At 39.6% G+C, this 23,423-nt stretch overlaps 1 long non-coding RNA gene across 15 annotated transcripts in view; it reads left to right on the top strand.

The window, feature by feature from the left end:
* The first annotated feature begins 1,989 nt into the window (after positions 1 to 1,989).
* The window catches only part of LOC122733456, a 98,174-nt gene continuing 76,740 nt past the window's right edge, over positions 1,990 to 23,423 (top strand). For all 15 annotated transcript variants that reach the window (XR_006353858.1, XR_006353854.1, XR_006353856.1 and 12 more), the window contains exons 1-3: positions 1,990 to 2,198; positions 22,860 to 22,900; positions 23,104 to 23,152. This is a non-coding gene — a long non-coding RNA (uncharacterized LOC122733456). The remainder of the gene's footprint in view (positions 2,199 to 22,859; positions 22,901 to 23,103; positions 23,153 to 23,423) is intronic.

Here is a 23,423-nt window from a genome sequence, read left to right as displayed (position 1 = left end):
TCTCCCATGACCCACTCCTCCCTCCACCTTAGCCATACACAAAGACAGTCATACTCTTGATCTTGCCATCACCCACAAATGCTAACCCTAATCCTTCCATGTTCATGAACTCTGAAATTCCTGTATCTGACTACAAAATTATTGTCATTCATTCCCCCTCTTCCTCTGCCTTGCATCTCCATTCTCTCTTGGTTTTTTACTTGTCCCCCTCAGTTTATTCCCAGCCATCACCCCTGCACTAGCTGTCTGCCCTTCCTCATTCATCACGACTCCTTGGTGAACCACTTCCAACTTCACACTATGCTCTTCTCTAATGAATCCTCTGCCCTCCTATTTTACCCAGCTAAGCCTCATCCTTGGAGCACTGCTACCATCCTTTTGTTGAAAGGAAAATTCTGCATTTGGACTTTCACCCTGATTAAGAAGGCAGAACTCAGGACAAAGAGAATTAAAAGAATTTTATTGTAAGTAAGTCAAGGTAGCAACATGTGTACATGTTGCTGGACTGATCACTGAAGACCAGCAATGGTTTCAAAGTGGAAACAGCCTTTATAGGTAGCTTTAAGACAATCCAGGCAGGTCCACCTCAGCCTTTACATCTCCGTTTCTCCCCAAGGTGGCAAGAATGGGACAATTTGCAGGGAGGGGTGTGTGACAAAGGGCAGGTTCTATAATAAGCTGCAGACTGAGTGTCTCCTTCCCCACCAGAGCCTCCTCCAACACTGATGGATAAGCAGGGCTGGGAATAATGGGATACCGGATCACCAGAACTTTCAACTCCTTGTCTTTGCTACTATTCTTGTATGGCTGAACAAAGTTGGAGAAAAATCACAAAACCAGGCTGACTGGCTCCATTACAAGTTTCTATTACAACCGTGTCTAGGCCTTCACTGCTGCAAGGCAATCATTTCCCATCTCCCTAATTAACTCCACTCACTGTGGTGTCTTTTCCAAACTTTTTCATCCCTCCTCAAACCTCCCATGGTTCCTCCTCCCCCTCCCCTCTTTGCTGAGAATCTTTCTTTATGTTTTACTGAAAAAACTGAGGTCATTTTCCAAGAGCTCCCTCTTCTCCCCTCCTCCACATGCCTTCTGCCACTCTCCTCCTTCATCCCATTTCACAGAATGCCAAGACTAACCCCTCTACCTGGACAAGTGATCACATTAAGTTTTCTTCAGTCCGTTGCCCCATTTATCATTCCCCTCTCTCCCTTATCTTCAATCTCTTCCTACTCCTACCTCTCATCATCCACTCTATCTCCTGGTTCCTGGCATCTAGAGACAGGGAGGTCATCAACGACCATGGCACATGACAAGCTAGCAGAGAGGTAATTGATAGGTTGCTAGCTACCAAGGATGGATGGATGGGTCAAGTGAAGGTTTTTGTTTTGTTTTTTCAGGATGGGGGACACATGGGCATGTTTGTAGTCAATAAAAACCCAGATAAAACTGAAGGCCCAATTGTGTTAGCATGGAAAAGAAAAACTAATTGATGAGGCTTGCCCTGCAGATGCTCCCAGACGTTACCCGTTCAGTCCTCCCTAACCTTTTCCCACCTCACTCCGCAAAAGGAAGGCCAAGAGGCTTGGCCTCCGGTGGGACTGGGGGTCAGAATTGATCCTGGCAGTACCTATCTCTTTACCTCTGGCCTTTTCCCAAGCAATAAGAAACTCATGGGGGTGGATTAAATTACTGCCCCCCCACCCCCGCCGTGTTTGACGCTTTACAAAAGGGAGAGACTGAGGCGACTGGGGCGGGGCGAGTGTCAGTTTTCCCCCTTCCTCCCAGAAAAGCGAAGCTAGAGCTAGCAGCAGCTCCTCTGACAGCAGGCTTGGTGCCCGGCCCGAATCCTGTCGCTCTCATTGGCCAGCTGCTGGGTCAATCACAGGAGCCCAGGGAGAGCGAGGCGCTTTCCCGTTGGCTAGGCGCGAAGGCCAATGGGAGCAGCCTACAAGGGGAGGATGCTCAGCCTCCCCTGTTCTTGTCAGTCAAAGGGTGACCACGACTGGCTCAGGTTGGCGACTCCGGCACTATAGGCGGCCCCAGCTGCGAGGAAGGAGCTGGGCCTTGCTGGGCCGCATCTCGGGCTGCCCGATGGCGGTGGCCGAGACTCGAGGACCTTCAACGCGACTGCTGCAGGCCCGCTCCAGAAGCCTTAGGCGGGTCTTTCAGAGGGCGCAGGAAGCGCAGCAGGAGCGGTGAGAGGGGCCGCAGCTGTTTGGGGGGTGAAGGGTGGGGGACGGGGAGCGGTAAGAGAGAAGGGAGTCGGTGAGAGGAGGGAGTTGGCTACGGAAGGGAGGGGAAGGGGCAAGAGAGAGAAAGGGGGCAGAAGCGCGGACAGAAGAGAGGGGTGGTTGGGACAGGAAAGGGGAGAGAAGGGAGAGGGAAAAAATAGGGAAGAGGGGCAGCTACAGGGGCAGAAAAGGAGAGTGGAGCGGACGGGAAAGGGGAGGGGGTGGGGGCAGAAGCAGGGGAGAGGAGGGAGCTGGAGTCGGAGCAAAAGAGGGGAGAGAACCATCTTCAGGGACAGGAGAGGGGAGGGGGCCACCTGCAGGAGCAGGAGAGGGGAGGGGGCCACCTGCAGGAGCAGGAGAGGGGAGGGGGCCACCTGCAGGAGCAGGAGAGGGGAGGGGACCAGCTGCAGGAGCAGGAGAGGGGAGGGGGCCACCTGCAGGAGCAGGAGAGGGGAGGGGACCAGCTGCAGGAGCAGGAGAGGGGAGGGGACCAGCTGCAGGAGCAGGAGAGGGGAGGGGGCCACCTGCAGGAGCAGGAGAGGGGAGGGGGCCAGCTGCAGGAGCAGGAGAGGGGAGGGGGCCACCTGCAGGAGCAGGAGAGGGGAGGGGGCCAGCTGCAGGAGCAGGAGAGGGGAGGGGACCAGCTGCAGGAGCAGGAGAGGGGAGGGGGCCACCTGCAGGAGCAGGAGAGGGATGGGGACCAGCTGCAGGAGAGGGGAGGGGGCCACCTGCAGGAGCAGGAGAGGGGAGGGGGCCACCTGCAGGAGCAGGAGAGGGGAGGGGCCACCTGCAGGAGCAGGAGAGGGGAGGGGGCCACCTGCAGGAGCAGGAGAGGGGAGGGGCCACCTGCAGGAGCAGGAGAGGGGAGGGGACCAGCTGCAGGAGCAGGAGAGGGGAGGGGGCCACCTGCAGGAGCAGGAGAGGGGAGGGGACCAGCTGCAGGAGCAGGAGAGGGGAGGGGGCCACCTGCAGGAGCAGGAGAGGGGAGGGGACCAGCTTCAGGAGCAGGAGAGGGGAGGGGGCCACCTTCGGGACCAGTGAGAGGGAGGAGGGCGGGATCAAGAGAGGGAAGGGGGTGGTGAGAGGGAGGAGGGCGGGATCAGGAGAGGGAAGGGGGAGGAGAGAGGGAGGAGGGCGGGATCAGGAGAGGGGAGGGGGCGGTGAGAGGGAGGAGGGCGGGATCAGGAGAGGGAAGGGGGCGGTGAGAGGGAGGAGGGCGGGAGCAGGAGAGGGGAGGGGGTGGTGGTGAGAGGCTCTCTCTGGAAAGTCAGAAATGGGACCAATCTTTTTCTCTTCTTTAAAATCTATCTTTTTCTTGCTGGCCAGTCCTTCTGAAGTTCCAACCTTTGGCGTGATTTTCTCTATTAGAAATTTGTGATACAAATATCTGTATATGTCTGTATGTTTTTCTGACCTTCGGACTCGGCGACTCTCCTTTAGGATGCGTCACTTCTGAATCTCTTCCCCCCCCCCCCCCCCCGTGAGGTTGGGTGGGAGGGATAAGGTTCGATTGTACTTGGCTTGTTCTGTCTCCGGGTGGCATGTGCGCATACCTGAACAATGAAGCAGAGTGCAAGCCAGCAGTTTGTGCCAACTTTCCCCACCCCCCTCCTTGGTCCCTCTCGAAGCCAGGGTGCTGTGGGCTGCACTGCAGTTGACCCCGGGGCTCCGACTTGGTCCTAGCACTTGCTCCCTCTTTGCTTAACCTTGGCTAAGGCACTTCTCTCTGCACCTGAAATGCCATATCTTTAAAAACTAGATTACCCGTCTACCTCTGAATCCGTGATTCTCATAATAATGCCTGGCGGAGATTTTGTTTCATCTCTATTTAAAAGTTTATGTGTAGTAAGTTTTTGTTAAAGACATCTATTTGATAAGGTCTCATAGCATATGGTAGAGTCAAATATTGATTGGAATAATGTTAGACATCTGAACCCAGTATTTTCTCTTTTTACAGTAGTTATAAACTAATTAAAATTTATATGCCTTTAAAATTAAAAAAAAAAGCAACTCTAGCCATTTGGTTATACTTGATATGGTTTTCCGTGGATTCTTTTCTCCTGGTAGGGGCCATTGTTCAGTAGATGGTGTGTGCCATCTCCAGCTTGAAGCCACTCTGTTTCTAACATGTACAAACCATAGTTTGCAGCTTTATGAGAAGGAGCCAAACTAGGAGACCTGGAGGTCAAGGAGATGAAGCTCACTCACTTCCTGGAAGGTTAGGATTGCTTTGGTACCATGTCGGCCACTTCTGGCCCACAGGGTTAGGCCATTCTTAAGCCTCTCAACTATTATTGGTGATTAGTAGGCTGGGCTTGTCCTGCAGTGGGACACCAGCCCCTGAAAGTGTGTTGTTTTCTTGCATTTCAAAGTTCTTCCCCATCTCCAGTCTTTACCTCAGAATCAGGACTTGAAAGTCCTCTCTACAGGAGCACTAGAGTGTGGCAGGAACCAGATTCAAGTGGGATTGGGAAATGTTTAACAAAACAAATAAAAATACAGGAGAACATTGGTGATGTTACTATTTGGTTTGTGAAGTCAATATGCGGCCTGCTGGGATCCTTAGTTTAGGAGTTTGATGTCACTACCCTATTCCATTAAAGGTGCATTTTTTTCCCTGTAGGGTTAAACTCTGCTTTGCTGGATAAGGTATCCTTGGTTGTAAACCTGTACTTTTTGCCTTTTGGAATATTGCATTTCAAGATCTTTATTTATAATCCAGGTTGCCATGTCTTAAATGATCCTCCCTTTGGTTCCTTGTATAACAGTGATTACAGGCTCCCCCTGTCTGAAGGCCAAGTATATTACATTTCATCCTTTGCTGAGGGTGTGGTGTGTATAGTCTCTGTCATTGGCTCAAGCCCCTATCAGTTGTGTTCCCCCAATTTTTAGGGGTCACCAGCACCCCAGTTCCATTTAACCACTTAATAATCCAGTTAGCTTTAAAAATTGTTTAAATCCAGTTAGCTTTTTACAAAGTAACATTTACTTCGAAAGTATAGTGAGAACAAACATACAGATAAGAGCCCCCAGATCCCCTTAGTTGGGGGAGAGGAGGTGGATTCATATCATAGTTTAGTTCAATTCCTAGAGAGCATTAATCCCATCAAGTTATAAATCCAAAGCCCCCCTCCCCTTTGGGCTTCTGTCCCAGGACCCTGGTTTCCCAGGGCTTCTCTGCTGGTATAGTAGGCACCATCTGGCCTGAAATCCTGGCTCCAAGGTCCACTTCTTGCACCTTGAACTGAAAAGGCCAAATGAAATAGACCCCAAACCCAGGCCTGTTTCTTAGGACCATAGGCCTAAAAGGAGAGGGAGGTACCCTTCTTTCCTCAGTTTAGTTCATGATCCCCACCCCCGATGCCTCTTGTGAGGACCAAGGCCAGCACAGGATGTCGGAGACTTTCTCTTAGCTGACCTGGGTATGCCCCAAAGCCCCATTACAAATAAAATACATAGGATTACAAAAGAAATCAATTATACCAAAATACAATCAGAAGCTGTGATCACCTGCAATTTAGTAGTGGGTCTAGTAACCGCAGTCATTTCAAAATCGTGTTGAGTGTAAGTGTAACAGCAGTCATGGGATGGGGAAATCTTTGGAATTTCTGTTGGTGACAAAATCATGGGTTCTGCTAGTACTGCTGTGGTTTGGTACCTACATTCATAATTTAAGGAGATGCTAAATTTCAGTTAGAGATTAGTGAAAATAATGATGTCATTTCCCCCCATCCAAACTCTTGTTTCATTCATGTCCCATGGATTACAGGTTAAGAACCTCTGATCCTAGTGTTTTGGTCACTGGTCTATCTATTTCTGTATTGTCATATAGTCTTTATCACTTCTTTTTTAGAACACCATGAAATTCTTTTGTTTGGGTTCCATAAATTAGCCACTTTCTCTTTGGACAGAGAGCTTGTTTCAGATGTTTTGTCTTGGTTTCACATATTCCTCTATCATATTAAAGAAAAATCCTTCCAGTTACATATTACTTTGGCTTTTTAACATGAAAAAATGGTTGTATGTTATTAAAGGCTTTTTCTAGAGTGACAGCATGTTGTAGAGCAGACTACCCCCACACTTGTGAATGTGCAGCCCGAACCAGATTAAAGTATAATTGGGAACTATTTCACAAAATAAAGAAAAATGCAGATAATGGTAATTTGTGGTGTTCCAAGTCAATATGCAGCAGGATATGCAAGGATCCTTACTTTTAGTGGCCCTATTTCTATTTGAGTTTGCCACCATTGTTGTGGAGGAATGACTACTGGATTGGGAGTCAGGAGAGTTCTACCTGTGAAATCTAACCCTGGCACATACTTGTGGGGCTTTGGGCAAGTCATTTCACTTATTGGAACCTTAGCTTTTCCCTTTGTAAAACGGTAATAAAAAAAATACTGGTACTATTTGCTTTTGAGGATGTTCATGACGTGCTTTGGGAACAGGACATGTTTGCAAATATAAACTCATGATATAAATGTCAATCATTTACAACCATCATAATTATTTTGATGAATTTGATTTTCTTATGTGGGCTCTTTTCCTAATATTGAACTACTCTTACATTACTGGTATTACTTCTCCTTAATTATAGGGCTCAGGTTTGGTTTTTTTTCTATTGCTGTGTTTTTTTCTATTTGCCAGTGTTTTTTATATCTAACATTTTTGCATTGACATTCCTTAACTCTATTGATCTGTAGTTCTCTGTCTGCCTTATCCTCAACAGGTCTGCACATCAGGACCATATTTACCTCATAGAGTCAGGGACAGCATCATCTTTTTATTTGGTTTTGGACTGTTTTGATAGAATTCATTTTTGAATACATGTGCTCCTAGCATCATCCTTTTATCTGGCAGCTCAATAAGGATTTGCTCAGCTATTCTTTCTGATAGTGTTTTTATATAGGGTATTAATTACTTATTTTATCAATTTGGGTATCATTTTTTGGTAAATGGTTATCTCTATATCCTCTGTTTTATTGCCATCTGTGTATGTAATATTCTCAATTTCTTTATACCATCTTCATTCTTTGTGATTCCCCCCTTTCTCTTTTCCTGATTTTCATATTTGGGTTTTCTTCTTTTTTTTTTACATTTGCTAATGATTTATCCATTTTATTTATCTTCAAAACCAGCCAGCTCTTTTATTAATTTAGTTGTTTTTTATTTGAAAAATGTTTTCTTTCACTTCTTCTCTAATTTTAGCAGTTTTCTGTTTTGATCTCATTTTGGAGGTATTGATCTGTTCATTTTCCATTTTAAAAAATGATTAAGTTAACTCAAATACTTCTTTTTTCTCTGCTTATAAATTGGCCCCTGAATAATTTAGCTGTGTCCAATAAAGTTGATATTATATAATTGTGGTTTTCTGTAATTAATTTGATTTTTAACACATGCATTATTGAAACATGTTTTAGTTTCCATAAAGGCCTTCATTTATTAAGTGTATTTCTCCTTTCGATAACTTTTTATTACATAATGATTTAAAAAATATGTTTAAAACTTATTTATTTGTTTTGTCCATTTTTGTGAATGATTTGTGTGTATTTGGAAAAAAGTATATTCTCTTCCTTCTCTCGATTGAGTTCTCTCTATCAAATCTACTTTTTTAGCACTCTGTTCACATCTGTAATTGCTTTCTTATTAATCTTTTTTATTTGATTTGTCATTATGTTAGCAGGATGTTGAAGTTTCCCACTGTTTATTGTATTATAAGCATTTTTTTTTGTAACTCAATTACATTTTCATTTATAAATTGCCTTGCTGTGTCATTAGGTGCATATACGCTTAATATTGATATCCTCTTCATTGTCAATGACACTTTTTAATTTTTCTTTACTTTTAGATATTTTTTTCTATTAAGTTCAAATATTTGAATAAAAATACAACAAATGAAAAGAAACTAAGCAAAAAGTAATTGTGAATGATTATAATGTAACTCTGCACATCTTTTATTTACCAGAAAGAGAGTAAGTGTAAACTTTTTCTAAGGTCTTAACAAAGCTGGCTTATGCATTTGACATTATTCCATTGCTGTTAATATTATCTTTCTGTCTTTTTCTGAGAGGCAGCATGGCAAAGTGAATAGGGAGCTAGTCTTGGATCCAGGAAGACTTGGGTTCAAGGCCTGCCTCTGGTCATGTGACTATGGGCAAGCCATGTGGCTTGTTAGTTTCCTAGGCAGCTAAGGCTCCAGGTTGCTGCCCTGTGTTGGTAGGGGGGTGTTCCTCACAGAGGAGTTCCCTATTACAGTGAAATGCTAGGTCCCATGCCTAGCTCAGCCTAGTCTTTCACATGCCGAAGCAGTGGGTTTGGTCTCCTTTGGCTTCTTTCTTCAATTGCTATCACTTCCTAAGTTTTCCTTGAGTTCAAGAATGTTTTGGTCTTCGTGTCCACAAGATGAAGTATAATGCTTACAAGTCCTTACGTATATTAAGCTTTTAAATAATTGTTTGAATTGAATTTTTAAAATTCTTCATGTTTACCATTTTATTATGCAATAATATTTAATTGCCTTCATATAACATCATTTTTTTCATTCATTCAGTAAACATTTATTCAGCACCTACTACTTGCCAGGCACTGTGCTAGGGATACAAAAAGAGACAAAAGACAGTCCCTACCTTCAAGGAGCTCACAATCTAATGGGGGAGGCAACTTGCAAACAAGTACATAAAAAGCAAGCTATATACTATATACGGGATAAATAGAAAATAATCAACAGAGGGGAGACACTGGAATGAAGAGGGGTTGAGAAAGGCTTCCTTAGAAGGTGGGATTTTAGTTGGGACTTAAAGGAAGCCAGGAAGGAGAATAGGTGGAGTGGAGGAGGGAGAGCATTCCAGGCATGGGGGAACAGCCTGGAGCTGAGATGGAGTGTCTTGTTCGTGGAACAGCCAGGAGGCCAGAGTCACTGGATCAAAAAGTAAGGTATAAGAAGACTGGAAAGGTAGGAGGGGGCAGGGCATGAAGGGCTTTGAATGACAGAGCATTTTGTATTTGTTCCTGAAGGCATTAGGAGCCCCTAGAATTTATTTAGTAGGGGGTGACATGATCAGACATGCACTTTAGGAAAATCATTTTAGTGGCTGAATGAAAAATTAGTAAATCATAAGGAACTAAACAAAGATAAACTTTATATTCTAATATAAGGAGATGATATATGTGTCATCAAGAATCACAGGGGGAGACAAGGCCTGGGAGTGGTTTTGTTATGTTTTGATGATCTTAAAAGAAAAATGGAAAGGGAGGGAAAGAGAACTGGGGGAGGGGGCTGGGGAAGGGAGAGGAAGAATGGGGGAAATTGGCTCACTTTATTGGGGTCTATACAAATAAGGAGGAAGGGGTGGAAGAAAGAGAGGGTGACACTTGAATTTCACTCATCTAAACTAGCCAAAGGAGGGAAGAATACACACACATTTGGATACAGAAATACTTTGCACTCAACAGGGAAAGGGGGGGGTGAGGAGGGGGTGGGTAAGAGGGGGCATAAGAGGGTATGGGTAGACTAGGGGAAGGATTAATCTTAAGGAAAACCGACTTAAAGAGGGGGCAAGAAACAAAGAGAAAAGCAAAAGACTAGGATGGAGGAAACACAAAAATCATAGCTGTAATGTAATGAATTCACCCATAAAATAGAAAAGGATAGCAAATTGGATTAGAAAGCAGTATTTGACAATATGTTGAAACACACTTGAAACAGAAAGATGTACACAGAATTACAATATTGGTTGAAGCAAAATTCTGTTACACTTCCATTGATGTAAAAAAGGCAGGGGTTGCAATCATGAAATAGACTTAAAAGAGAAACAGGGAAATTACGTTTTGCTAAAAGGTACCACAGACAGTGAATTAATATCAAGACTAAATATAAATATGCCAAATATTATGGCATCTAAATATATAAATAAGTTAAATGAGTCACAGGAAGAAATAATAAAATGAATAGACTTGAATAGAATTTGAGAAAGGTTAGATGAGATAGAATTTGAGAGATTATTGAATGAGAATAGAAGAATGTATACCTCTTAATCAGCCCTGCATAATACCTTTACAAAAATAGACCCTGTTTTAGGACATAAAAGCTTTATAAATACAGAAATATTAAATGCATCTTTTACAGATCACAGTGCAATAAAAAGCATATGTAGTAAAGGATCTCGAATGAAATGATTGAAAATTAATTAGAGACTAAATAACATTCCTAAAGAATGGGCAAAGAGCAAATCATGGAAACAATTTTATTAAAGATAATGACAATACGCCAAGATTTTTGAGATGTAGTTATAGCAACTCATAGGGGAAGGTTTATATCATTAAACACTTATCAGTAAAGGAGAGAAAGAATAGCTCAACAAATTGGGCATGTAACTAAAAGGAAGTTAAAAACCCACCAGAAAACCAACAAATTAAAAAAATCCCAATTAAACACCACAATGGAAATCCTGAAAAATCAATGAGTAGATTAACGAAATTCAAAGCAGAAAAAAATACTCCATTAATAAAACCTAAAGCTGTTTTTTTTTTTGGAGGGGGGAGGAAGGAATAATATGATAGATAAATCATTAGCTTTTTTTTTAATTATAAAAGTATTTTATTATTTTCCAGTTACATGTAGAGATAGTTTTCAACATTTGTTTTTATAAGATTTCTAGTTTCAAATATTTCTCCCTCCCTCCCCCCCCCTTCCCAAGACAGCAAGTAATCTGATATAGGTTATATATGTACAATAACATTAAACATATTTCTGCATTAGTCATGTTATAAGAGAAGAATCAGAGCAAAAAGGAAAAAACTCAAAAAAGAAAAACAACAGCATCAAAAACCAAGAGAGGGGCAGCTAGGTGGCGCAGTGGATAAAGCACCGGCCCTGGATTCAGGAGTACCTGAGTTCAAATCCGGCCTCAGACACTTGACGCTTACTAGCTGTGTGACCCTGGGCAAGTCACTTAACCCTAATTGCCCCACCAAAAAAACAAAAAAAGCCAAGAGAAATAGTATGGTTCAATCTGTATCCATATTCCACAGTTCTTTTTTTTTCTTTCTGGATTTGGAGCTTGCTTGGTTGTTTAAAAAAGAAAAACAAATTACTAGTGTCAAAAATGAAAAAGGTAAGTTCATAACTAATAAATAGGAAATAAAAGGAAAATTAGGATCTGTTTTACCCATTATATACCAATGAAACATGTTCTAAATGAAATGGATAAATATTTATAGAACACAAAATGTCCATATAAACGGAATGAGGAAGAGGATTTAAATAACCCAATTTTAGAAAAAAAAATTGAACAATCCATAAATTAACTCCCAAAGGAAAAAAATACCAGAGAGATTTACAAGAAAATTCTCAAACATTTAAAGAACAATTAATTCTAATATTGCATAAACTAAAAAGTAGGAAAAGTTAGGGTTCCTAACAAACTCCTTGCAAAACAAAAATATGGTCTTGATACCAAAACTAGGGAAAGTCAAAGCAGAGAAAGAAAACTGTGGACCAATGTCCATAATGAATGTTGATACAAAAAGAAATATTAGCAAGGAGATTACAGTAACACATCACTGTACAAAGATTATATACTTTGACCAGTCTGGATTTATATCAGGAATACAGGTCTGGGAAACTATAAGCTTAATTGACTAACAATTGTGAGAACAACAAAAATCATGATTATATCAATAGATGCAGAAAAAGCTTTTGACAAAATATAACACCCATTCCTGTTTAAAATAAAACAACACTAGAAGGCATAGGAATAAACGGAAATTTCCTTAATATGATAAGTAGTCTCTCTCTCAAACAGAGAATCAGCATAATCTTTAATGGGAATCAACTAGACACTTTTCCAGTAAGCTCAGTGGTGAATCTAGGATGTCCATTATCACTACTACTATTCAGTACGGTACTAGAATTACTAGTTATAGCAGTAAGACAAGAAAAAGAAAATGGGAATAAGCATAGGCAAAGAGTAAACAAAAATTATTGCTTTTTTATTTTTTGGAGTTGGGGTTAAGTGATTTGCCCAGAATCACACAGCTAGTAAGCGTCTGAGAGCACATTTGAACTCAGGTTCTCTGACTCCAAGATTGGGGTGCTATCCACTGTACCACCTAACTGCCCCCAAATTATTGCTTTTTGAAGATATGATAATTTACTTAGTGAACCTTAGAATCAACTAAAAAACTAATTGAAACAATGAACAACTTTAGCAAAGTTACAGGATATAAAATAAACCCATATAAATCGTTAGCATTTTTCTGTTTCTAACAAAATTTGGTAGGAAGAGATTGAGAAATTCCATTCAAAATAACTACAGAAAGTATAAAATATTGGGGAGTCTATTTGCCAAGACACTCGCAGGAACTAAACACAATTACAAAACATTCTTTTAATAAATAAAGACAGGTCTAAATAATTATAGAAATATTCATTGATCATGAGGCTGAGTCAATATAACAAAATTACAGTACTACCCAAATTTACTTATTTAGTGCCATCTCAGTCAAATTACAAAGGGATTACTTTATAGAGCTAAAAAACACCCCAAAATTCCCTTTGGAGGACACAAGATGAAGAATCTCAAGGGAATTATTGAAAAAAGTGGGAAGGATGGGGGCATAGCAGTACTATGTCTCAAACCATACTACAAAGCAGGAATCATCAAAACATTTTGGTACTGGTTAAAAAATAGGTTGATCAGTAGAACATATTAGGTTTATAATATACAGAAGCAAATGAGCACAGTGCCCTAGGGTTTGATAAACCAAAAGGTATCAGGACAAAAAAAAAATCGCTATTTGACAAAAACTTGGGAAAAGTGGAAAGAAATCTAGCAGAAACACCAATATCTCATATCAAAACAAGCTCCAAATGGGTGCATGACTTAGACAAAAAGGGTGACATGATAAATTAGAGGGGTAAAGAAGAAATTATTTGTCAAATAGGTATAGATAACATCACAGAAAATAAATTGTACAATTTTGATTACATAAAATTTAAAAGTTTGTGCAAATCAATGCAATTAAAGTTAGAAAAGAAACAGATAAATGGGAAAGTTTTGCAATAAATTTCTCTGAATGTATTCTAATTTATAAGAATAAAAATAAATAAATTGTCAAAGCTTATGAACAGGCAGTTTTCAGAGGAAGAAATAAAAGCTATTAATAGCCATATACAAATGCCCATAATCACTACTAATTCGTGAAATGAAAGTTAAAACAACTCTGAGGTACCTCTTCACACTGATCAGATTGTCAGAGTTGACCAAAAAAACTAAATGACAAATGTCGACGAGGCTAGGGGAAGACAGGTATATTAATGCACTCTTGGTGGAACTGTGAACTATGCCCCCAAAGCTATTAAACTATGCATACTCTGGCCCAGAAAAATCACTACTGGGTGCATATCTCAAAGAGATCAAAGAAAAAGGAAAAAGATCCATATGTACAAAAATATTTCTAGAAGCTATCTGTGGTGACAAAGAATTGGAAACTGAAGGTGTACCCTTCAGTTGAGGAATGTCTAAACAAGCTATGGTATATGAATGTGATGAAATACTATTGTGTTTTAAGAAATTATGATGGGGACAGTTTCAGAGAAACCTGAGAAGACTTTGTCTAAGGTTAAGTTGAGCAGAACCAGGAGAGCAATTTCTACAATAACAGTGATATTGTAAAAACTAACAGCTTTGAAAGACTTGCAAAGTCTATTCAACACAATGACTAACCAATTTCAGAGGACTCATGATGAAACAAGCTTGTCACCTCCTGATAGAGAGGTAATGAACTCAGAGTGCAGATTGAGACATATTTTTTCTGGTCATGTCTATTGTAGGAATTTGCTTTTCTTGATTATACAAATTTTGTTTTTCTTGCTTTCTCAATGTGGGGAGAGGGGAAGTGGGAGAGAGAAAAGATGGATTTTCGTTTGAAAATAAAATTTTAAAAGTAAAAAGTGCATAGCACTTTTAAAAACTCTAGAAAACCAACCAGTTTAAACACCAAAAGAGAAGTCCTAAAAATTAAAGATAAGATTAAAAAAAATTTAATAGAAAAAAACCATTGAATTAAGAACCAAAACTAAGAGTTGGGTTTTTATTTTGAGAAAAGTAGATAGTCAATTAATCAATTTACTTTTTTTTTAAAAGAGAAAATACCAGTATCAAAAATGAGAGAGGAAGATCCACAACAAATGAAGAAAAATATCAGAAGGTTTTTTGCCCAACAATATACCAATAAAACTGACAAATGAAATGGATAAATATTTATAAAAATTAAAAATCTCTAAATTAATAGAACACATAAAAAGAAATCAAACAAGTTATTAATGAATTCCCAAAGGGAAAAAGAACCAATTAGATTTTTACACAAATATCTATCAAATATTAAAAGAAAAATGAATTCCAACAATATATAAACTGTTTACAAAAATAGGTAAAGATTGTATCCTACAAAATCCCTTCCATGATAAAAATTTGATCTTGGTTTCTAAACTAGGCAGAAACAGAATGGGAAAATAAAAGCCAATGTATATTGTTTTTGTTTTTGTTTTTTAATTTTTGTGGGGCAATGAGGGTTAAGTGACTTGCCCATGGTCACACAGCTAGTGTCAAGTGTCTGAGACTGGATTTGAACTTAGGTCCTCCTGAATCCAAGGCCAGTGCTTTATCCACTGAGCCACCTAGCTGCCCCCAAAAACCAATGTATATTGAAAGAAAAATTTTAAGGAAAATATTTGCAGAGGCTACAGAAACATATCCAAAAGATATAACCGTTATAACCAGGTCAGATTTATATCAGAAATGCAGGATTGGTTCAATATTAGGAAAACTATAAACATAATAAATGATATTAATAATGTAAAAAATCATCATTATGTCAATAGAAGCGTAAAAATCTTCAAAATATACCTATTTTTGTTTTTTAAAAAAACACACTAGAAAATGGGGAAAATGAGCCTTTTCTTAATATGGTAAGTAGTAGCTCTCTATAAATAAGAACCAACATGATATGTGAAGATAAAGGAGCCTTTACAGTGAGATCCGTAGGGGAGCAAGGATTTCCATTATCACCACTATGATTTAACATAGGGTCATAAATTTTAGGTAAGATAAGAAAAAGTAATAGGAATAAGAATAGGCAAAGAAGAAATAAGATGGTCATTTTTGTAGCTGTTATGATGTTTTATTCAGAGAACCTTGGAAAATCAATTAAAATGTAAAACAACTTACTTCAGGAAAATTGTAGGATAGAAAGTAAACCCACATAAATCATCCACATTTCTGTATACCAACAACAAAATTCAGGAGCAAAAGATGTTATTTAAAATAACTATATAATATACCTTGGAGTTTGCCTACCTATACTTACCCAGGAACTATATGAATACAAATATAAAACACTTTTTGTTAAATAGGCAGGTCTAAATAAGTGACGAAATATTTTTTATCATAAACGTATTTTATTATTTTCCAGTTACATGTAAAGATAGTTTTCAACATTTGTTTTCATAAGATTTTTAGTTCCAAATTTTTCTCCCTCCCTCCCCTCTCCCCAAAACAGAAAGCAATCTGATATAGGTTATATATGTACAATCACATTAAAGATGTTTCTGCATTAGTCATATTGTGAAAGAAGAATCAGAACAAAAGGGAAAAACCTCAAAAAAGAAAAAAAAACACAGCCAAAAAGTAGAAACAGTATGGTTCAGTCTGCATTCAGAATCCACAGTTCTTTTTTCTGGATGAAAGTCTATCACAGTTGATCATCACAAGTGATGAAATATTAAGTGTTCATGAGTAGGTCAAACCAATACCATCGAAATTTTACCTGAACTACCTAAGTTAATTTACTTATTTAGTGGCATTCCAATCAGAGTAACAAAGAATTACTTTATAGAGCTAGAAAAAGAAATACAAAATTCATTTGGAATAAGAAAAAGTCAAGGATCTCATGGGAAATAATGAAAAGAGGTGGGAAGGGAGGAGGTGTAAAAATATTAGATCTCAAAGTGTACTAAAAGAAGCAGTCATCAACATGATTTGAAACTGGCTAAAAATAAAGAGGTAGATCAGGGAACAGAATAGAGATATATCATATCAAGGCACATTAAATATACTGGTACTTTTTAAAAAGTAAATTTTATTAATATCTTTTGTTTATTTTACATGTCCAAAACTTTTCCCTCGAATCCTTCCTTCTTATCCCTCTCAGAGAGCCATCTCATATAATAAATAATATTTTTAAAGAAAAAAGTCAACAAAACTGATTGATTAATTTAAAAATTCTGAAAATATATGTAATGTGCCATCACCATGATCCTCTTACTCTATGAAGGAGTGGGATGGGAGTGTCTTCTCATATCTTCATGTGAAGGCCTTTAAGAAGGGATTAGAAATTTGATATCCAATTAAGCAAAGCCATACTAAGGCTACTCAAGGATAAAAATGGAGGGAGGACCACAAACAAACAAAAAAAACATTGGAAAAATATGCAAAAGCCATTTCAACAAACTTCTACCCATCCAGGATATCCATACACACTGGGGCCCTAACATTTTCAGTCCTTGTGGTCTTTGTAAAAGAGCTTAAAATGACCGTAAAGTCAGCCAATTAACAAATATTACTGAGCTGGAACTGGGATTCTCTGGAAGACAACTACAGAAAGACTTTGGAAGAAGCCCTGGCTCAACTGCTCCCCTCATGCAGTTATTATTCACTGTCATCACAACATTCTCTCCAGGACAGTTTCTCACTTGAGCACAGGGAAGAGACTTCTAGTCGACCCCAAGTTTCTAATCCATGTATGGAGAGTTCCACATACTCTGGGATTGCAGTGGGGACAGTTTCCTGGGATGAGAAGCTTGATTTTATTTTCTTTCAGAGTTACTCAGCCATTCAAACCACTCTGTGAGTGAGGGTCCAGAAAAGAGAGGGGAATAGTGGAAAAGGGGAAAAGAGAAGTGCCTCTAGCCTCACAAGACCCCGAGTCAGCTTGCTGACACCAAGCCAAGTCAGTTTGGCTTCTCACTTGACTGTGAGGGGATGACCTCCAGTTCATTTCAAATCCTAAACCCCATTAAGGAGAACTCTATATGGTCAGGACCAGATTTCCTTTCAACATAAGATGCTGATTTTCTTTGTCCTTTTTATTGTCTGAGTAGAAGAAAGTTCAAGCACTTAGACAGGTATTTGTCAAATACTAAGCAAGCAGTTGTTTTTGGTAAATTTTGTGAAATGATTCCTGTTGAATTTATGTTTTTATATTTAGGAAAGATTGTGATTTTTCTTCTGTATCTGTGGAACTGTATATGATCATGCCGCATTGACTGGCTTTGAGGAAGTAAGTGAAAGGAATATACTTATACCTCTCCAGTACCACAGATGAATGTTTTAGACTGAACAATATGTTCAAAACACACCCTGGCTGATTTGCTGAGGATGACAAAATTTTCAGATGAGGGGAGAGTGTAATGGGAGACTACTACTACTGATTAACTGCGACTGATGTAGTTTCCCATGTAGAATAGTCTGGGGAGCTTGCTTCCTGGATAGTCATGATAACATGTAATAGAAGTGCCCAGAAGAGATCTTGGAGCATTCTGAGATGCAATTGATTTCATTAATTTCAATAATTTCAAATCTGTAACCATGTGGTGAATAGTATGTTTCTGTTTTATTGGCTGTAGGTGCATAGCTCAAACTGGGGAGTACTCCCCTTCATATCTTACAGCACAATAACTTTTCATTACATTCTTGGACCACCATTTGTTTAGCCATTCCTCAATCGATGGGCTTCTACTTTGTTTCCAGTTCTTTGCTACCACAAAAAGTGCTGCTATCGATATTTTGGTGTATATGGGATCTTTCTTTTTGTCAATGACCTCATTAGGGGATATATGTAGGAGTGGAATCACAGTAAGCCATTTTTTCAGGCCAGATCTGCATAGGGAGATGGACAAAGAGGTTTGTGGCTTTTGTACGTAGATGAAGTCTCTCTAGGATCGTACAAGGACTCTAGAGAAGAAGGAGGCAATACTGGATCCCAGATCCATACTGGGTCATCACAGCCTCATGTGGGGTGAAACCCAGGGAAGACTCATAGGGACTCATATGAACTAATGCAAAGTGAAGTGAGTAGAACAATTTATATAATGACAACATTGTAAAAACAACTTTTAAAAACTTAAGAACTCTGATCAACCAAAATTCCAAAGCATTAATGATGAAACATGGTACCCCCTCCCAATACATATGTGACAATTGGAGTGACGCCCCCTGCTGGAGAGTTACTATAGGAAAGCTCTGCCATGAGGAGAAGGCGTCTGAGGGCAAGCCATGCGGCTTAGAAGGACAAGTCCTTGGCGTCAGGAAGTGATGTTTGCTCGTGGGTACTGTTTATCAAAGCTACCAGCCCATTAGCTTGGAGCTGTGTGTGCATGTGGATGGGATGTTTCCAGTGTCACAGGAGGCTTCTGGGAGGAAGGAGGAAGCATTGGGTCCTTTTGGTTCCTGACCTCGCCATGGCAGGTTGGATGATGGGGTCTCTTAGAAATAGTTAGATTTTTACCTTTCTCTCTGATCATTAGATCCTAATGCTCTTTAATAAATACTTAAATACTTTTGCTAAAGCTTCTAATTTATTGGCGACCACTCATTAGATATTTTAGACAGACTAGCTAGAATGTTAGCCCCTTACACATATGTGTGTTTATGTGCATATCTACATGTGCACTTCTATTTATATATATTCTTTCCTTTAAACATGGCCAATGAGGATATTTGTTTTGCTTCAATACATATTTGTAATTTTTTTCTTTCACTCTTAATCATAGGGGAGGGTAAGAAGGAAAGAGGGCAGATTTTGTTGATTAAAAAAATTCAGGGGCAGCTAGGTGGCGCAGTGGATAGAGCACTGGCCCTGGAGTCAGGAGTACCTGAGTTCAAATCCGGCCTCAGACACTTAACACTTACTAGCTGTGTGACCATGGGCAAGTCACTTAACCCCAATTGCCTCACTAAAAAAAACAAAAAACAAAAAAAAATTCAACTGGGGGCAGCTAGGTGGCACAGTGGATAAAGCACCGGCCCTGAATTCAGGAGGACCTGCGTTCAAATCTGGCCTCAGATACTTGACCCTTAACTAGCTGTGTGACCATGGGCAAGTCACTTAACCCTCATCGCCCTGCAAAAGAAAAAAAAAATTTAACTAAAAATAAGAAGAAATTGCTGCAGGGCAAAGGTTAGGGTAGAGTCAGGTGACAAGATTACTTTTAGGGAAGCAAAAAAGGATGGAAACATCTTGACATGGTAGTCTAGATCAGGCACTCAGAAATCAGATGAGGGCTTCAGGGCAGAGGAACAGACAATATTATATATAAGACAGTAAAGCAATACTTTTTAAATTATGTATCAGTCACTGGGCTAAGTGTTGAGGATACAAAAAGAGGCAAAAGATAGTCCTTGCTCTCAAGGGGCTTACAATCTACTGGAGGAGACAACATGTAAAGATATACATATACATATACATATAAAATCAAGATATACGCAGGATTAATAAGAAATAGTTAGAAGGTATAAAAGTCCATACAGTGAGGAGTAGAGCTGAGCCTGAAATGAGCATGCCCAGGATACCTTATGGCATGATAGGTTGGGCCAGAGAATCATTCATAGAAGAGAGGACTATAGGTCAGGAACATCTCGAGGGTGACAAGGTTGCTTTGGAGGAGGTAGAGAAGTCCAGAGTATAAGGAGTGGAACTGGAAGGAAATGAGCATGGCCTGGGCAGTTCATGACATGGTGGTGTGAATCAGGGACTCAGCAGTCAGAAGAGAGGGCATCAGGGCAGAGGTGTCACCAGGGTGACAAGGCTGTTGGTAGGAGATGGAGTGAAGGGTTAAGACTTTAGTGAAATGCGCATGGCCTGAGGACCTCATGAAATAATTGTCCAGGCCTGGGAATCAATGATGAGAAGAGAGGGCCACAGAAGAGAAGCGCCTATAGGTGAGATGAAGGTGAGAAGGTAGACATAGAGATGAAGAAGTCCAGAGAGGGATACATGGAGTCAGAAATGAAGTGAGGATGACTTGAGGACCTCATGAAATGGTGGTCCAAGTCCAGGAATTACTAATGAGAAGAGTAGGCTCAAAGACCGAGATATCTAAAGGGTTAGATGGCAAACTGGTAGGGAGGTCAATTCCAGAGAGTGTGGAGTAGAATGGGAAGGGTAGTGATCATGGCCTGGGAAAATGATGAAATGCTTTTCAGGCTAGGGATTCCCTAATGAGAAGAGAAAGTCACAGGGTAGAGGCACTTCTAGGATAAGAAGTCTTTATATAAAGAGGTAGAAAAATCCAGACAGTGAAGAGTTGAGCCTTCATTGAAAAAAGTATGGCAAGTCAAGTCAACAAGCATTTAAATGCTTATGATGTGATAGGCACTGTGCTAAGTGTGGGGATTCAAAGAAAGTAAAAACCAAACTAAAACCAAAAACCCCTGAACTCCCATTCTAACGAGGGAGGCAACAGGCAAACAGCTACATAGATGATCTAGACAGATGTAATGATTGGAATGATGCCACCTGCTGGAGACTTACTGTAGCAAAGCTCCACCATGAGGAGAAGGCCTCTGAGGGCAAGCCATGTGGTCAAGGTCCTTAGCGTCAGAAAGTGACATTTGCTTGTGGGTACTGTCTATCAAGGCTACCAGCCAATCAACTTGAGGAGCCTCTCATTTCTGGGAGGAGGACATGAAGTAGGAAGCAGTTCTGTCTCCTTTGGTTCCTGACCTCGCCATGGTGGGTCGGATGATGGGGTCTCTTAGAAATAGTTAGATTTTTACCTTTTTCTCTGATCCTAATGCTCTTTAATAAATACTTAAACATTTAAATACTCTTTCTAAAGCATATAATTTATTGGTGACCACTCATTAGATTTTAGATAGTTTAGCTAGAATTTTAGCCCCTTACACAGATAAACTGGAGATAAACTTAGAGGGAAGGCATTAAAGAGCATCCAGAAAGCCTTTTTGCCCATGAAGTGGGACTCTCTAGACCATTCCATTGATTTTTGTTCCTACTTTTTAACCAAGTAGCAAATATATTTTTTTTTAATTTAATTTTATTTTTTGGCAGGCAATGGGGGTTAAGTGACTTGCCCAGGATCACACAGCTAGTAAGTGTCAAGTGTGTGAGGTCAGATTTAAACTCAGGTCCTCCTGACTCCAGGGCCCGTGCTTTAACCACTGCGCCATCTAGCTGCCCCGTAGCAAATACTTTTGATGATTGTTGTCTTATAATATACTTTATGCTCTCAAACTGCAATTTCCCTTTCATGCTTTGTTTGTTGTTCAGTTGTTTTCAGTCATATCCAACTTGTTGTGACCCCACTTGGGATTTCCTTGGCAGAGATACTGGAGTGGTTTTCCATTTTCTCTTCCAGCTCATTTTGCAGATGAGAAAACTGAGGTAAACAGAGCTAAGTGACTTATCCAGGGTCACACAGCTAGAAAGTATCTGAGTCTAGATTCGAACTCATGATGAGTCTTCCTGACTCCAGGTCAGACATTATATCCACTGAAGTGTCCCGTAGCACCCTTTCATTCCTACCTTTACTCATTATTTTCCTTTATATTCTAGATATCTTATTCCTTCAAATGAATTTGTTATTGTCATAAAGAGTTCTCTAAAGCAGCTAGGTGGCGCAGTGGATAAAGCACCAGCCCTGGATTCAGGAGGACCTGAGTTCAAATCCAGCCTCAGATACTTGACACTTACTAGCTCTGTGACCCTGGGCAAGTCACTTAACCCTCATTGCCCTGCGAAATACAATAAAAATATTTCTCTAAAGTATATCCTTGATTTATTCTTCCCTGTGTTAGGCATTAAAATTATTATTTGTCTCATAACAAGGGTTAGGTAGAGGTTTGGTTTTTTCCCTTCAATTTTTGAGAATAATTTGTGCATTCCTATTGTTGCTGAGTTGTTTTTTAGTCGTGTCCAACTCTTTGTGACCCCATTTTGAGTTTTCTTGGCAAAAATTCTAAATTGTTTTGCCATTTCTTTCTCTAACCCATTTTACAGATGAGGAAACTGAGGCAAATAGCATTAAGTAACTGCCCAGGGTTACACAGCTAGTAAGTGTCTGAGGCCAGATTTGAATTCAGGAAGATGAGTCTTCTTGACTCCAGGCCTGGCACTATATCCACTATGTTAAAAGCATCATAGGATTCCCCTGTAAAAATTCATCAAGCCCAGTTTTTGTTATGATAATTGCTTTGTGATAGTTTAATTTCCTTTTCAGAGACTGAATTATTTAACATACCAATTTGATTGTCTATTAGTTTGGGAAATATATATTGAAAGTATTCATCTATTTCTTTTGTGTTCTTAGCATACAACTATGAATAATAGATTCTGATAACTCATTTAATTTCTTCTCATTTTATTGGGATTTTGCCTCATTCATTTGCTGTTTTTATTTTATGACCTCTTCTTTTTAATGAGATTGGCTAAAGGTTTATCAATTTGTTAATCTTTTAAAAGAATTAGCTTTTAGTTTTTCTTCTCATTTCTATAGTTGTTTTGGTTTCTAATTTATTCTATAATTGTTAACATCTCTTTTTTTTTTTGCAGGGCAATGAGGGTTAAGTGACTTGCCCAGGGTCACACAGCTAGTAAGTGTCAAGTGTCTGAGGCCGGATTTGAACCCGGGTACTCCTGAATCCAGGGCCAGCGCTTTACCACTGTGCCATCTAGCTGCCCTCTAACATCTCTTTTTAAAACTTATTCTGTTTGGTTTTGTTGTGTTTCTAATTTTCTAAAGGTATATTCAGTTTATTAATCCTCTCCTTTTCTATTTTGTTAATGTGTGTTTTAGGGATATGATTTCCCCTGAGGACTGCTTTAGCTGCATCCAAGAAATTTTGGTATGTTTCTTCATCATTATTTTTTTCTTTCACAAAATTATTAATTGTTTGTATGAATTGTTCTTTATCCACTTGTTATTTGGGATTGCAATATTGGGTCTGTGTCTTTCGAACTGATTACATTTTTAGTGTGTTGTGGTCTCTAAGGACCATGTTTACAATTTCTGCCTTTTAACATTTATTTTCAGTATCTCTGTGCCTTAATAATGCTGGTCAATTTTTGTAAAGTTCCATGTGCTGAGAATATGTATAGTCTTTGGTGGTCTCATTT

The sequence above is a fragment of the Dromiciops gliroides genome, chromosome X (assembly GCF_019393635.1).
Source record: "Dromiciops gliroides isolate mDroGli1 chromosome X, mDroGli1.pri, whole genome shotgun sequence".
Lineage (NCBI taxonomy): Eukaryota > Metazoa > Chordata > Mammalia > Microbiotheria > Microbiotheriidae > Dromiciops > Dromiciops gliroides.
Note: the sequence above shows the minus strand (reverse complement) of the source record. Positions and strands in the feature narration are given on the sequence as shown.